This window comes from Rhinopithecus roxellana, chromosome 4 (assembly GCF_007565055.1).
Source record: "Rhinopithecus roxellana isolate Shanxi Qingling chromosome 4, ASM756505v1, whole genome shotgun sequence".
NCBI lineage: Eukaryota > Metazoa > Chordata > Mammalia > Primates > Cercopithecidae > Rhinopithecus > Rhinopithecus roxellana.
This window is the reverse complement of record NC_044552.1, coordinates 7,239,002-7,256,618: the sequence shown is the minus strand read 5'-3', so window position 1 is coordinate 7,256,618 and position 17,617 is coordinate 7,239,002. Positions and strand designations below refer to the sequence as shown.

General features: G+C 39.5%; 1 long non-coding RNA gene across 1 annotated transcript; it reads right to left on the bottom strand.

Annotated features, from left to right (window-relative positions):
* Positions 1 to 3,257: 3,257 nt before the first annotated feature.
* Positions 3,258 to 5,842, bottom strand: LOC104657357. Its single transcript, XR_747273.1, has 2 exons — positions 5,542 to 5,842; positions 3,258 to 3,999 (listed from the first exon to the last, which is right to left on the bottom strand). It is a non-coding gene; the product is annotated as an uncharacterized LOC104657357 (long non-coding RNA).
* Between the last annotated feature and the right edge of the window lie 11,775 nt (positions 5,843 to 17,617).

The window sequence follows — 17,617 nt, the reverse complement described above, 5'->3', positions numbered from 1 at the left end:
CCTATTCTGGGAGCAGTAAATCCTGAAACTCTGAAAGTGGTCCCATTGACAGATTGGGTTTTGGGGTCCCACCAGTAACTCTTTTCAATTTTTTTTTTTCTTTTTGAGACAGGGTCTTGCTGTGTCACCCAGGCTGGAGTGCAGTTGTGCAATCACTGCTCACTGCAGTCTCAACCTCTCAGGCTTAAGCGATCTTCCCACCTCAGCCTCCTGAGTAGCTGGGATCACAGGCGCCACCATGCTCAGCTAACTTTTTAAATTTTTTTGTTAATGTGGGGGTCCCTTTATGTTGCCCACGCTAGTCTAAACTCCTGGCCTCAAGCGATCCACTCACCTCGACCTCCCAAAGTGCTTGGATTATAGGCATGAGCCACAGGGCCTGGCCACTCTTTCCAAATTCTAACATCTCTAGTGAATGTCATTTTTCTCATTGACTTTGAAGATGATCCTTCCCACCACTGATGGAGTAAAATCCCTAAGAAGGGCAGATGGGTGTGGCGGATGGGGGATGGTGAGGAGATAGACTCTTCCCCAACCATAACCGAAACTCTTACTACCTCTGACTATTTCACAGTACAACAAGGACACCATAAACAACGTATAATTTTCAAAGAGTGCTCCACCTTTGCTTTAAAGACAAATTTGAAAAGAATCTTTCCAACCTCTTGGAAAGAATTAATGTTAGGCAGAAAAGTCTGTTAGAAAGCACCACAGCTTGGAAATAGTGGAAAGTTTCTGTTTTTGTGTGATTTGAGCTGGTCAGCGTTGTGGAGTAACCTGATAATTCTTCTTCCCAGCCTGTATTAGGAGAAATATCCCTTAGCTTCTTTCAAGAGGGCAAGGCCTGCCTCTGAGCTTAAATCAACTACCTCAGGACACTGGATGATGCTCTCACTGTTTATAGAGACAGTTAGAAACAAGTCTCGCAAGTTTTGGATAGAACTGACTGTTGTGGGTCAAGACCACAGCTATATAAATTGTTATTTAAAAACTATGACATCAATGTATTTCTGAGTGTTAGAGTGAGATATATTTTACTATGACCTTTTGTGGGACAATGTATTTGCTAGCCATGAAAACTCTCACACAGCTTGTCCAAACACACGTTGCCTGTGACATGCAATCCATCTTCCTTCAACTGAGATAAATCATTTCTCAGAAGTCTGTAAGAAGCTCCAAATGAGGCCAGGCACAGTGGCTCACACCTGCAACGCTAGCACTTGGGGGGGCCGAGGCGGGTGGATCAATTGAGGTCAGGAGTTGGAGACCTGCCTGGCCAACACGGTGAAACCTCTGTCTCTACTAAAAGTACAAAAATGAGCTGGGCATGCTGGTGCACGCCTGTAATCCCAGCTACTCGGGAGGCTGAGGCAGGAGAATCGCCTGAACCAGGAAGGTGGAGGTAGCAGTGAGCAGAGATCGTGCCACTGCCCTTCAGCTTGAGCGACAGAGCAAGACTCTGTCTCAAAAAAAAAGAAAAAAGCTCCAAATGCCAATCATGAATAAAGAGTTAAGCTATACCAAACTGAAGTTTGGTTGTTTCCATGAACAGGTAGGTTACTAAAGTGAGCATCTTGGAGATCCCATACAACACATGGATCAACAGAGCCGCTGATGAACACTCTGGTACCTGAGAATACAATATTTTGTTCTGCTTGTGATGGCATGAGTTAACATTCGAGTCTACTGAAATTCAAATAGGGTTTCCCTTAGCAATTTATCCATGTCTGCCTTTGGGGATTTATCTATCTCAGTTTATGTCCCAGTCATATTTGGGTCCCTGCTCTAACTCTAACCAGACAATCTCTAACATGGATATGACTGGTTAGACGTTAATACCCATGTTGGTAGGATACAGGTCTGAATTCGTTTTCCTTACTCAGTATTACTCTAGTAAGCAACAGTGCATACTCTTGGTAAATAAATTGTTAATGAGTATAAGTAGATACTGTCTGAAGAATATTTAGTCTCTTCTAAACAGAAAGGCACACATTTATACGGAGAGACATGTGTTGATGACTACATTCTTAGGACTGATAAACTTTTTGTTCCTGTTCCTGGGTAAATGATATTTAATTTATTTTGGAGAAAAATTTCTATTATTGGTTTTCCAAACTTTCAAAACTCAGAACAGGCACAAAGAGTGAGACAGACTGGTTGATTTTTGGAAGTAGTTTGATGTTTCTCTAATATTGGCCTTAACTTCCAATTGATGTTTAAGCTAATTTTCTTTTAAAAGAGAAGTTAGTTACTGCCCCTCTTAAAAAAGAAAAATAAAACTCCTAAGAAACCTATCAAAATATAAAAATACTTTATATAATTAATTACAAGTTAATAGTTAATTATAGTTAATAATTAAAATTGTAAATCTTAGATGTATTCAGTGATCCTCTGAGAAATGTAGGCTTGAATTTCACTTCTTTATTGGATTGCTCTCTATTCTACCAGGCTTAGTCTAATTATCAAAAGAAAAGTAATATAAACTATAATTGATTAAACATTATGGACAGAACGAAAACCCAAAATAATGTCTTTTTACCATGTAGCTCCTATGGAAAAATGCCTTCAAAATGCTGCAAGCACAATTTATTGAAATCATCGGACTTCCAGGTCTACTGCATCCAACAGATGGACAGGACTTTTTGCCCTGTCCAGACAGACACCAAGTTTAAAAACATTTTTAAAAAGCCCAAGCACCTTTTTGATCTAACTTTAAAAAGCATTGTCAATGTCAAGAACACGGTGACTGTGGGTTGTTTATTATGCTAGGAGGAGTCTTCTATGTTGAATTGTTTGTGTGGTATGAAGCGACATTGTATGCCTGCTGTCCCTCTGGGACCCTCATGAAAAGGAGGTATTTATGTCCTGCCTGTGCCCGTAAACGAATTGCCCCCTAAAGTAAATATAATATATAAAGCCAAGTCTGGCTCCAAAGTCATGCTATGTGCCTCCCTCTGGCTACAGAGGAAGTTACTCATGCTTATCAGAAGGCCAAATTTGGTGTGGCACTATTAGGTTGCAGGCAGTATGGTAATGGGAGCGAGAGAAGTGGTTTTAACCAACAGAGAATGTCTCTGAGCCAGCTGGCTGCCAGGGAAAGTGTATATTACCTTACCCTTGAGCTCAGATAACTTACATAAATGTAAAGAGAAGCCAGATCCTTCGAGAATTGGCATCATATCACTAGTTCGTGCAGGGGAAGTGGTTAAATACATCAATGTGAAAATACATTTTCACTTCTATGGCATGGAAGTTGAAAAAAATAGAATTTATTTTAGTTTATTTTATTGCTCTAAATCAATCAGGAATTACTAAACTCCCATGAGGAAACCAAATATGCAGGAATTCAGCCATGTGACATGATTGTGACCACATTACAAGCTAGACAATGAGATAGGGCAATAGAGAAGGAAAGTCAGGTTGAAATTATATGGCTTCGTGGCTGAACAATGCCATTTATTTCCTCTCCCTGATGTATAGCTTCTGCCCGTGAGCCATCAGTTCTATCCAATTCTTTTCTATTTCTTCAGGTTTTTCAGAATATTTGTGTCTGATGTCAGTTATTAGTTCAATTGCATTGTTAGAGTTAAATAACATTGCTTTGAAGCCATGATTGTCTGGATTAAAATGCAGACTCTGCTGCTTGCTGGCTGTGTGGCTTTATACAGCCTTTCTGAGCCCAGCTTTTTTAATGAAAACATCATACAATCTATATTAAAAAGTTCGATGGGCCAGGCACAGTGGCTCACGCCTATAATCCCAGCACTTTGGGAGGCCGAGGCCAGCAGATCATGAGGTCAAGAGATCGAGACCAGTCTGGCCAACATGGTGAAACCTCGTTTCTACTAAAAAGACAAAAATGAACAGCGCATGGTGGCAGGCACCTCTAGTCCCAGCTACTCGGGACACTGAGGCAGGAGAATCGCTTGAATGCGGGAGGCAGAGGTTGCAGTGAGCCGAGATTGCCCCACTGCACTCCAGCCTGGTGACAGAGCAAGACTCTGTCAAAAAAAAAAAAAAAAAAGTTAGATGACACCTGAAACACAGAGTAGTTTCATGGAAAGTGAAGATTTGAAAGCAGATCATCATTCTAAGATATGTCATGAGAAAACAACTCATCAAAAACACTTTTGCTAATTATTTTAAGAGAAAGGATTAAACCGAGGTATATTTTGTTAATTACTATCCTAAAACTTTTAGTGTTTACCATGTGTTGGCATAATAGAAGACATAATTTTTCCCAAAGGCGTCAAACTTGTCCTTGATACTCAAGTGAGGATACTGGTCAGATGTTATTGATTTTGATTTTAAATTCAGAAATAGAAACATGCGAGGCACTGTGGCTAACGCCTATAATCTCAGCACTTTAGGAGTCAAGGCGGGAAGATCACTTGAGCCTGGAAGATTGAGGCTGAAGTGAGCCATGATTGCACCACTACACTCCAGCCCAAGCTAGAAAGAGACCCCATCTCTAAAAAGAGAGAGAGAGAAGAAATAATTTAAAGTTTCAGAAAGACTTCTGAATCTTAAAAAATTAAACATAAGTCTCTATGAAAACATAAGCAATAGTGTCATACTATTGTATGAGTAGTCTCTTCTTTTCTTTCTCTCCCAAGGATATCCTTCTCAGCCTAAAACACTTTTGTCGACAGTTAGCCCAATATCCACCACATTTTACATCTGCTAAGAATACTAACTTACATTTTCAGTTCAAACAACATTTCAATAATATACAAGGCGGAAGAATCAGGATTGATTCAGCCAATTGAAACTTTGTATACTGAGGCATTTGCAGTAAATCTAGTAAAAATCTTTGGATTTTCCAGAAACTTAAAGCAGTCTATTTGTGTGTGTCTCCCTGTTTTGCTTGTTTGTTTTGTTGTTGGTTTTTAGGTGGGGTCTCGCTCTGTTGCCCAGGCTGGAGTGCAGTGGCACAATCAGAGCTCACAGCAGCCTCTGCCTCCCAGGCTCAGGTGATCCTCTCACCTCAGCCTCCTGAGTAGCTGGGACTACATGTTTCATTCACTGTATCATCTCAAAGCTTAAATAAGAGCCTGTGGAGCCCCAGACGAAGTTGGAGTAGGAAGAGTGGTGTCAAACTTTTGAAGAGTAAGTTTTAAACTGAGCATTCCAAGAAGTAACTGGTGTTTCCTCTTCCTCTTGCCGACTGGAGAAACTGAAGGACAGAGCACTTAAAATTTCCCAACCCCATTCAGTGGAAAAGGAAACATACTGTGGAAAGAATTGCTAGCAATTGTAGTCAGTGTCCATCTCTATGGATTTGGTGTGGAAATTTACATTACAACAAGTGAAAAACAATACAATGGGCATGAATTCTGCTTCCTTTGGTGATTTAAAAACAAATCTGGATCTGGATCTGGATATATGTGCTTTAGAAACTGCCATTTGTCAACTTGGTTGTTGCTATATGGCGTTTGTAGAGCTTGACTTGGGCTTGTCTTAAAAAAAAAAGCTTCTTAAAACTGTATGCCTTTATCAGAAGTCGCCCCTCGGCTATTTACAAGTGCCATGGTTACAGACCTGCTAGACTGATGATATTCACATGCAGGAAACAATGCAAGGAAAACAGGATTTGCACGGCTCCGACTGCACTGGCCCAAGAATTCCAGGAAGTGATTGTACTTTATGAAACCGTCTGTGCTCCGCTAGATTGTCTATAGCTTTTAAGGTCAAGTCCTATCACAGCGAGTTTGCAATGCCCTTTGTAACAAGGCAGAGTGTTTATGAAGCTGAGTACATGCTGTATTGTTTATCAGCCCAGGCAGTTGAAAGGTGCGATATTCCAATCTCGTGGTTCAGGATGGCACTGGGAATCGATCACAGGCTTTTCTGACATAGGCTTGGGATTAGTTCAAAGAGTCCCTGGCAACAGTGACCACGCAACAGTCCAGCACATGGAGAAAGTCACGAAGCCCACAGTCCCTGACAAGAGAGATGCGTTCATGTGGGAGATCAATGTGGGGAGCACTGTGAATTTATGTTTTGAGATCCCTGTGCTTCCTGCTGTGGCTGAGAGTCTCCTTGGAGAGGGAAAGGTGCTGCAGTACAGTAACTGCTGATTCTGAGAGTACGGAAAGGAGAGTGAGACAACAATGGAATTTATTTCTTCGTAAGAGAGTTGGGAGGCAGCCAGGCATTCCAGGGCCTTGCTCTCGAATTCTTTGATTTCTCTACAGTGCATAATGTCTAGAGACTCCTGTTGCCTCTGGACTCAGGGATACTGGAGCTGGACAGTGGACGCCCAAACTGCTCACGTTACTCCACGGCCTTGCCTAATCTCTTTGTAGGCGCCAGACTGGACGTGACTGACCAGACCCCTGCTTGCTCCCTCTCCGTGAATGATGTTGGTCCCTGAAGCTAGGTTAAACAAGCAATAGTCCATAGCTATTGTTAAGGACGCTGTCGTGATGGAATCAGCTGGGTACTGGGCATCCTTTCCACTAGGAGTGATGGCTGCTAGCCAGGCATCTGTGAACTTTCTGGAGACAGTTAGGTGTTGTGTACCAAAGTCGTGGCACCTTAGGGGCAAGCATGATATCCCGTGTTTTCAGATGGATGGACTGAATGAACCTCAGTGAGTGACTGCTGATGTCCAATCAATCAATATCGATTTAATGAACAGGTTGCAGTAAAAAAGCCTGCCAAAACCCACACAATCAAGACAAGAGTGACTTCTGGTTGTCCTCACTGCTACGCTCCCACCAGCACCATGATAGTTTGCAAATGCCATGGCATGTTACTTTATAAGTCAAGTGACTTGCCATTAGAGACTTTCTTCAAGGGAGACAAAATAAATGACAACAATGAAATACTTTTTATCCAGTTGCCACATTCTGTGTCGCATACTGGCTTTTGAAGGTCTGGTTTTGCAACGTAGGGTTGTATTTTACTGCCTGAATTTTATTTTATTTCTAAATTCTTAGGCATCTTGAGGTTCATCACTTGATAGGTACTCTGTGGAGTAACATCACATAGCTATTATCAAGCCTTTTAATAAAACTGTTATTTTTTTCTAGTAGACTCATAGAGGACCATTGTTGGATGTCTTATGGGCATAACTACCTCAAAAAGGGTTGCTAATCACTGGCCAAAACACTTAAGTAAATAAAAATTAAAAGTGCCACTCGTCAGGTAAGAAGAATCCTGAAACCTCTGTTTTGGTCTTGACTCTACCATTAACTCCTAGGAAATTTTACCACCCCCAATTACAGACATTGGGATAATCATTCCCTGCACCTTTGTTTTTCCTCGGCGAAAAGAGGTGCTTTAAATGTATAATTGATCTATAGGGGATTTCCCATCTATGAGGATTGAATCTCTGACACTTGGCTTCTAAATCAGAAGACTCAGGGGTGTTTGGACCAGAGCAACTCCATCTTGAATATGAGCTAGGTAAAATATGGCTGAGACTTGCTGGGCTGCATTCTCAGTGAGTTAGGCATTCTAAGTCATAGGATGAGATAGGAGCTTGCACAAAATACAGGTCATAAAGACACTGCTGATGAAACAGGTAGCAGTAAAAAAGCCTGCCAAAACCCACACAATCAAGACAAGAGTGACTTCTGGTTGTCCTCACTGCTACGCTCCCACCAGCACCATGATAGTTTGCAAATGCCATGGCATGTCAGGAAGTTACCCTATATGGTCTAAAAAGAGAAGGCATGATTAATCCACCCCTTGCTTAGCATATCATCAAGATATAACCATAAAAATGGACAACCAGTAGCTCTCAGAGCTGCTCTGCTTATGTACGCCATTCTTTTATTCTTTTACTTTTTTAATAAACTTGCTTTCACTTTGCTCTATGGACTCACCTCAAATTCTTTCTTGTGCAAGATCCAAGAACATTCTCTTGTGGTCTGGATCAGGATGGCTTTCCAGTATCATTTAGAGAGGGAAAGTGAAAGCTTCCTAGGGGAAGTAGGAAAGTAGAAAAACAAATGAGAAAAAAAAAAAAAGGTATGAAAATTTGAGGAGAAATACCACCATGGGGAGAATAATAATTAATAATTATTTACTTTGTAAATATGAAGTATTATTTTTAATAATTTTTTCACATTTATTAAATCCTTAGAAAAATTCTAGGAATTTGATATTATGATTTTTAATGAACAAAATAAGGAAACTGAAGTTTGTAAAGTCCTTAAATGACTTGCAAAAGATACATTTGATTAAGAGGTTGAGTCTACAACAAACCAAGCTCTTGGGCTCCAAAACTAGGGCCCCTAAAAGGATCCACCTGCGGGGGAGGAAGTGTCTAATTGGAAAGAGGATGAACTAAAAGCACATTCAGTCTTGGTTTTTCTAGCTATACATATAACGTTTAGTCTTCTCTATGTTTTAGGTAGCATAAATACAAAAGGTCATGGGCCCTGCGTAAGAATGTTTTCTGATTTTAAACGTGCTAATTTTATTTTTTTACCCTGTTAAGGCATGTATACTTGAGAGGGAAAGGAAATTATGGAGTTATTTATTTGAGGTATATCTAAGTTTTTTTTTAAGTACATTAGAAATTATAAAAACTGTATTCTATGCCCTAATGCTCTCAACACAGTATCAGATTATGTAAATAAATACCTGGGCAAACTGCTTTATTTATTCAATGTTTATGCAGTTAGAGTTAAGAAAAATGCTGTATTTAGGCTTGGCATGGTGGTGCATGTCTGTAGTCCTAGCTACTCAGGTGGCTGTGACAGGAGGATCGCTTGAGCCCAGAGGTTCATGTTCAGCTTGAGCAACACAGCAAGACCCCATCTTTCTCACTTAAAAACAAACAAAGAAACAAACAAACAAACAAAAAGCTGTATTTAAAAATTATAGGAAGCAACAAAGACAGTTTTCAGAGAAAAAATATTGTTTATAATTCTTACATTAGAAAAGAGGAAAGTCTTAAAATTGAGTGAACTAAATACCCAACCTAAAAAAATTTGACAAAGAAGAGCACAATAAACCCAAAGAAAGGAACAGAAAAAGATAATAGAAATAAGTACAAAAACAAATGAAACAGAAAGTAAAATTTCAAAAAGTTAAAAATTGTTCCTTAAAAAGATAAATGTTTGGTGATATTTACCCCCCAAAAAGGAAAGAATATGAAAAAAATAGCATTAGGCATAAAAGAGAATATTCTTATTCTTTCCATATACATTAAAAAGGAAACAAAAAGAATATTGTGAACAACCTCAGGCCAACAAGTTGTGAACAGACGAAATATATGTATTTGTAGAAAATATTACATAAAAATAACTTAAGAGGAACTAGAAATCCCTTGTATAGTAAAATCTAATTCAATCTGTAGTTTAAAATCTTGTCACACAGGAATACCATGCCAGAAGAGTTTACTCATGTTCCCAAACATTTCTTACATAAATTCTAGAACAGAAAAAAAGGAACACTTCCCAGCATATTTTATGAGAGTTGCATAACCTTGATATAAATGCTAGCCAAGGACAGAACAAAATAGGAAAACTACAGATCAGGATTAGTGTAATTCACTACTTTAACAAGTTAAAAGAGATTAAACCATATAATTACATCCATAGTTGCAAAAAAGATGTTCAGTAAAATCAATAAACATTCATGATAGTACTTTCATAAAAGTAGAAAGAGAATGAGTAAAAAGATTTAGGAAGGAAATGTCTTTAACTTCATAAAGAAGACCTACAAAACTCTAGGGCAAATATGATATATAATAGTAAAAGTTTCAAGTATTCTTTTTAAATCATGAACAGGACAAGGATGACCAGTCTTACAACTTCTTTTTCACACTACAGTTGAAGTCTCAACTATCAAGACAAAACAAGAAAAAGAGAAGTTCTAAGAATTACAAGGAAAGAAATCAACTTCTTCCTCTTCTTCTTCTTCTTCTTCTTCTTCTTCTTCTTCTTATTATTATTATTATTATTATTATTATTACTTGAGACAAGATCTCACTCTGTGGCCCAGGCTGGAGTGGAGTGGTAAGCCACAATAGCTTACTGCAGCCTTGCTCCTGAGTTCAAGTGATTCTCCCACCTCAGCCTCCCAAGTAGCTGGGACCACAGGCATATGCCACCACGCCTGGCTACTGTTTCTTTATTTTTGTAAGGACAGGGATCTCCATATATTACCCAGGATGGTCTCGAACTCCTGGACTCAAGCAATCCTTCCATCTCAGCCTCCCAGAGTGCTGGGATTACAAGCATGAGCCATCACACCCAGCTCAACCTCTCATTATTAACAGGTGACATTGTTTAAATAGATAAATATCAACAAATAAATTATTTAAATTAAGAAAATTGACAAATTAATGAATAAACAAAAGCAATTTTATATATTTGAAAAAATCAGATAGAAAATGTAATTTAAAATATCTTTTACAAAAGTAATAAATTATATAAAATACATAAACACATAGGAATAAATCTAAGAAAAGGCATGTAAGACACCTATAGAGAAGGAGAGAGCTTTTTGAAGTTCAGTAAATTACTCAGTTATGGAAAAATATACCATGTTCTTGGATAAAACGATTCATATCATAAAGTTATCCATTCTTTTCTAATGGACATAAATGCAAGTGTAATTATGATAACAACTCCAACAGGTTTTTTCATGGAACATGGCAAGTTGATTTTGAAATTTCTATAAAGGGTAAAGGGTAACGGATGGCGAAAATGCTCCTAAGGAAGAAAAACAAGGAATTTGTCCCATTACATATTGAAACATTGTAAAACTATAGTTATTAACTTATTAACAGTGTGATATTGCAGATTAATAAAGCAATAGGCCAAAGCAATAGAATGGGACATTTAGAGACAAATTCACAGATATATGAAAATTTGATTTATGGAGGGGGTAGTATTTGAGATCAATGAGAAAAAGATAAACTATTCAACAAATGCACAATACACAAACACCAAATTCAGAGAGGATTAAGGCATAAATGTAAAAGTCAAAACCATATAATCCCCAAAAAAGAATGTAGGGCATATCTATAAACAAAATTTAAAATGCACAACTCTGTAGAATAAAATTGAAGAATTCAATGACTTTAAAACTAAAAAGTCTTCTTTGTCAAAAGGGTGAAATGATTAACTATGGAGCAGCAAACAAATCACATATATAAAAGTAAATAAAATTTAGTTAATAATTTTATCTATCACTATTCCTAATTTGTTTATTTAAAGAGCTCCAAGCAATTATTAAAAAAAAGAGAAACGACCCAATAGAAAAATGGACAAAAAACCCAAAAAAGGAATTTCCAAAGAAAAGGAAACATATATGGCCCATAAACACGTGGAAAGAAACTCAGCTTCATCATTAATCAGAGAAGCACAAATACAAATCACAGTGAAGTTTTATGATATTGCAATTCACACTCACTAGACTGGGAGTAAAACCAGACAGTAGCACAATGTTAAGAGGATGTCGAGCAATGAGATTTCTCATCTACATCTGGTGGGAGTTTAAATATTATGTACTACAACCGGCCGGGTGCAGTGGCTCATGCCTGTAATCCTAGCACTTTGGGAGGCCGAAGCCTGCAGCTCATTTGAGGCCAAGAGTTCCAGATCAGCCTGGTCAACAAGGCAAAAAACCCATATCTACAAAAAATACAAAAAGTAGCCAGGCGTGGTAACATGCACCTGTAATCCCAGCTACTGGGGAGGCTGAAGTGGGAGGATGGCTTGAGCCCAGGAAGTCAAGGCTGCAGTGAGCTGTGATAGCAGCACTGCAGCACTCCAGCCCAGTGACAAGTGAGACCCTGTCTCAGAGACAAAAAAGGAGAGTAAATACATTCATAGGAAGGATTATTGTGCAACAGTGAAAATTTAGTGAGCTACACGCACAGGCATCAACAGGACGACTTCCCAAGACATAATTTTGAGCAGGAGGAGCAAGTCCCAGGAAAATATAAATAAAAAATTTCAATTCATATAAATTCCCACCAAAGAAAAACCTAAACTATATTTTGTTTCAGGTTATATACACATGTGTTAAAACCATAAAGAAAAGCAGGGAATGATGAACGCAAAATTAGGGACAGTGGTTACCTCTGATGAGGGGCGGGAGAAGCAGCCTTTGAGGTTTACCCAGGAAGATTTAAGGTGTGGCATATATTCCATTTCTAAAGCTCGGTGGTGGGTATGTGGGTGTTCATTCTGTCACTATTCTTTTTTTTTTTTTTTTTTTTTTGACACGGAGTCTCACTCTATCGCCCAGGCGGGAGTGCAGTGGCGCGATCTCGGCTCACTGAAAGCTCCGCCTCCCGGGTTCACGCCATTCTCCTGCCTCAGCCTCCCGAGTAGCTGGGACTACAGGCGCCCGCCACCTCACCCGGCTAACTTTTTATGTTTTTAGTAGAGACGGGGTTTCACCGTGTTAGCCAAGATGGTCTCGATTTCCCGACCTCGTGATCCGCCCGCCTCGGCCTCCCAAAGTGCTGGGATTACAGGAGTGAGTCACTGTGCCCGGCCTATCACTATTCCTTAGAGTGCGGTTGTATTTTAGATTCTTCTGTGTATATGTGATATACTCCACAACAAAAATAAATCTATGCTTTTCATGGCCTTGTCATGTACAGAAACCCCTCAAAATACCCTCATCCTTTACCCCTGGACCATTTGGGTGGGAAATGTTTAAAAACCCCTATCTTCAGTGTAAACAATACATACAAAGGAGACTACAAAACTTTTATGTGACATTTAAGGAATAACACTTAAGAACTAGAATATTGCCAGCATTTCAGAGCCACCTTCCTCACCTGGTAAATCTCCATGATCATGTCCTCCTCCCTCCCTCCTTCCTTCATCAGTGTGAAGGATTAGTTTTAAGGTTTGAATGGACAAGATGATAGAACACCAGAGAACGTACTGACTGTCCAGGTGAGCACAGAGGCTCAGAGCATAGGAATTTAGTGAATGCCACTATCAACATACTTCACATAGTTGGCAGTTTTGCCTAACATGGTCTCTGCCTGCAGAATTGCCACAAGTTGGAAATCCCACATCAGTCACCACTTCCTTGGGGACATTAGTTGTTCATGTAAAATTCCGAACAATGGAAGTTGGCTTTTAATCCATACGGAAATGCAACACAAAGAGCCCTAGAAGTGGAGTGTGAGTACTGAGGATTTTCCCTAAAGCCTCTTCCCTTCCACATGTATTGATGTGTGATGTGTTGGTTAAGTATTTGGAAAGCACAGCAGGTTTTAGTAATTATTCTTTTCTCTAAAAAGAACAACTTGCTCTTAGAAGAATGACAGTTTTCTTCCCTTATGATGTGAAAGCACCCTCTGAACCCCTAAAAAGCAGAGATCTTTTGTAGGGATACACTCAAGTGTGAAAAACTGAAAAGCAGAGCCGGTAATGGTAATAATGGACAGAAAATTAAAGAAAGCTGTCACCTCTGGCAAGGGGAGGGAGGAGGACATGGAAATTTACCAGGTGGGGAAGGTGGTTCTGAAATACTGGCAATATTCTATTCTTAAGTGTTATTCTTTAAATGGCACATAAATGTTTCATAGTCTCCTTTGTACGTATTGTATATGTCACAATACATTTTTATTTATTTTACCTGAAGTTCTATCTAGCTGCCAAAAAAAAAAGCAGAAGTGAAAAAAGGGTTTCCAAAGAACCAGGATCAGAATGAAGTAGACCAGCAGGAGAGAGGTTTTTCTTTTTTCTAATTTTTAAATTCTAATTTTTGTGGGTATATAGTAGCTGTATATATTTCTAGGTTCCAAGAGACGTTTTGATACAGGCATGCAATGTGACATAAGCACATCACAGAGAATGGGGTCTCATCAAGCATTTATCCAGAGAGAAATTTTTCGTGTACACCTGTACTCTTCAGGTTTCAGCCTTTTAAATACATAACTTTCACAAGAGATGTTTTGAATGTTTTCCCTTGATCTTGAGAAAGAAAAGCATTTGCTGAGATGTTGCCTATTGAGTGAAAGGGAGGGGAATCCTAGAGGAGAGGCCACTGAGTTTACTACCCAGTTGACGCACAAGAAGCAACTTGAGAAGTACTCCAAAAGCAGTAGGTCAAGGGGAAACCAGCATTGAATCAGGTACCTGGAAGTGAGGTAAATGTAAGTGCCAGTTTGCCTGCAATCCTCCCCCGCCATGTATTCCTGTCCCAGAGTAATTATTAACAGCACTCTTGTTAGTGGCAGCAAATTCGTGCGGGTCTGCAGCAACCTCAGCTCTTGCCTCCTCAGAAGAAATCATTCGACTGAGGGGCCTATAGCAGAGTGAGAAACCGAGGCAAGTTTGAGAGCAGGAGTGAAGGTTTGTTAAACAGCTTCGGAACAGGAACAAAAGGAAACAAAGCACAACAAGAGGGACAAGTGGGCAAGGTAAGAGATCAAGTGCGCTGTTTGACTTTTTTCACTTGGGGTTTTATATGTTGGCACGTTTCTGAGGCGTTGTGCCTCTTCTTCCCTGATCCTTTACTTAGGGCAGGCTGTCTGCATGAGCAGGGACCTCCAGCTCTTGGGAGGAGCCACATGGGCAGTGTGTTTAGTGGAGCTGTGCGCATGCTCACTTGAAGCATTCTTCCCTTACCGGTCGAGTGTTCCCATAAGGTCATATCCAGTTAAACTCTGCCATTTAGCCTCTTAGTTTGTAGGTGTGACCCTACTCGCCCAGTTCCTGAGATCTTACTGGGAAGCTGCTGATCACCAGTTTCAGGTGTTTCTATTGAGAGACTGCCTTTCCCTGCGTGGGTTGCAGCCAATTATTGGTTTCTAGAGACAATTAACAACTACCTGACTATCACCTGATGGTCGTCTGACTTTCCCACACAGGGGAGTGGGGAAGCCTCTCTTACCCAGCTCATCTCTGCCTGACTACCTACTGTAACACTTCTTTCACTTTCAAAAGTGTCCAAATTTGACCATAAATAATGTGGTCAACCTGTACATACAGGAAGAAATACAATGTGCTGTGGGAGGAGAAGGGCTCATCCAGGAAGACGTCTTAAAAAGGGACTATCTAGGGCTTAGATGCTGTGGCTCTAATTGGCAAAGAAATGTGGTAAAACTCTAAAAAAAACTTAGAGGAAACGAAGAAGGAGAGAAGAAGGAGGAGGAAAATTATTTTTGTGTTTATTTAGATCTATACAAAAAAAAAAGAAAAACACAATGGAAGTAGTTATTTTTTTTGACCAACTTTTCTTCTGCTTTGAGCTTCTGAAGAGCATGCCTGGGCTTGCTTTCACCTCAATTTTGTTTTCATCTGAGATAAGTAAAAGATATATGGGAACTGGCATTATCTAAGTTGATTTAGAGATTAGGGTGAGTCCATTTCCAGCTCTTCATCTTGCCTTTGGAGGAAAGGCTGGAAGCTTCCTATTCCTTCACATCACAGAGCTTGTGACCTGTAATTTTTGCTGTTTCTCAATCTGCATTCTTGTGGCTTTGTTCATTAATGTCATGCTGTAATTTATGAGCTTTCCTCTTTTGACCCTTTAAGAGAACTTTATCAGCATTCTCTAATTTTATTAACAAAAGAAAAGAAACTATTTTTAGGAACGATGATTACATAAGGCTGAACCTAGACCATCCCAACCACATGTTGCGGTTCTGTAAAGTGGTCCCGTGAGGTAGTTGCTCCCACACGTGGTCTCAGCTCAGAAGTCATTGTTTTTGCAAACGTTGTCCTTTAAGGAGGAACAAGGTGCAGAACTTTTGTTTCTCTTTTCTTTCTTTTGAAATATCAATTTGCATATAACCATATGGTAAATAACAGCCTATGGGAAAAAGGGGAAGGGATGGAGAGTTAAATGGAGGAAGTAGTAAACAGAAAAAGTAACAGGTCACACAGAAACCAGGAAACTACAAATTATAATGATGGTGCTTCCGTTTTCTTCCTGCGTCTGTTCTTTCGAAACAGGGGCGAAATTGGGATGGGTAAGATCTGATTGGTATTTCCCCCAGATGCAACATCTTTGTGAATTTGCGGATGGGACCAGATAAGAAACTCGTGGAGGCAGGAGATTCAAATGAGCAGATTTCAGTATCCTTCAGGCAAACCCAGCCTTGAGTACCGCTCAGCCTTCAGAGATCCCAGGAAAATCATAAATGATGGAGTCACTAGGAGATAAACAATGTAATTTGACTCAAGAGAATACATAGAAAATCAGACACACTAGGAAAAAAAAACAACCTGCTATTTGTAAATTTATTCACGGTGGTTAAGATAAATAACAGCAATCAAACGGTTTAGTTACACGGAGGAAAATTTTATTTACCGGTCCCAGGCATGCTAAGCTCTGAATACCAATTTCCTGGGTGCAAGAGGATCACCTAGAATTATTGTAAAAAGTTGCATCATATCCAGGAGATATTTGTCAGCAAAAAGACTCACACAACAGGTTTAAATTGATGAATGCCCACTCTGATGGCTCAGTAAATATTATTAGTGATGCCTTAATTTTTCTTGGTTTTAAGGATGTCTTTCTTCTATATAAGCACTTCGCTTCTCCCTTTTAGTTGCTTCCTCTAAGAGTAATCAATTCATATGTTAGACTTTCACTGGACATTTCATGGCAAAAGGAATATCGACCCAGTATTGACATTAATAATACATATAAAGGAGAATGGCAGGAAAACCTACAAAAATCTCTCCCTATCAACACAGACTCCAGCAAAGGTCATAGTAGAGTGGAACATTTACAGAGAGGTGAAAGGTATTGACAGAGATTAGCATGGAGCAGGGAAGAGAGACATACAATTTGTGTTTTAGAGTATGGCTGTCCCTCATATACATGCTTGCTCAATTTTTATTAAGGCAGTGTACCAAGTGTTTATTTTTTTCCCACTGCTCCAGGTAATGAGCAAGGTCATCTCTTTCCCAGAGTGGAAAAGGTGGTGATGGTGGCTTCCTCCTTGAGAAACTAGCTGAGCCTATTAGCAGGGAAGCCACTCAGAAGGAAGGGTTCCATGTGTCAGGACGGATTCTTTCTTTTTAATATTTGAGCTCATTTGCTTCTCTAGACAAAGAGTAGTCTCTCTCCTTTTTAAAACAAATACATTGGGAGGAGTCCTATTTTAAGTGTTGTTGACTTTTGGATTAACTGTTAAGGTGGTGTTTGGGACAAATTAGAATACAGTCAGCTGAGGGCAGAAGGGGAAGGCTACTGATGGGTATGGGAAGTGGAGCTGAAGACAGATGACAGAGACATCAGGAGACAGAAAATGATGGAAGACAATAGAAGTGGGAAGAAGATGAAGATTAATTTCACTGATTTAAAAATTTTGTCTAAATTAATTCTGGCCACCCTTCTGGGAATTTGCTCATGCTCTTCCATGCAATGTGTGGTTCCGGGGCAGACATTTATTGATCACCTGCAATGTTCCAGGCACTTGATTCAAACCTAGTGATTCAAAAGTGAGTAAGTTATAGGGATGGCTTCTATCACAGATAACATGCTAAAGGAAATGGCATCTAACGTGAGCTTTGAAGAGTGAATAAGCATTCACAAAGGAGGCAGTAGCATGGAGCAGGATGGGGCCATTTGTGATTCCCAACTCAAATGAACACTCAAACATAGCTTGTAGTTTTTCAACTCTTCCTCAGAGTCACTAACTCTATACTTTGTATTGTTGAGCCTT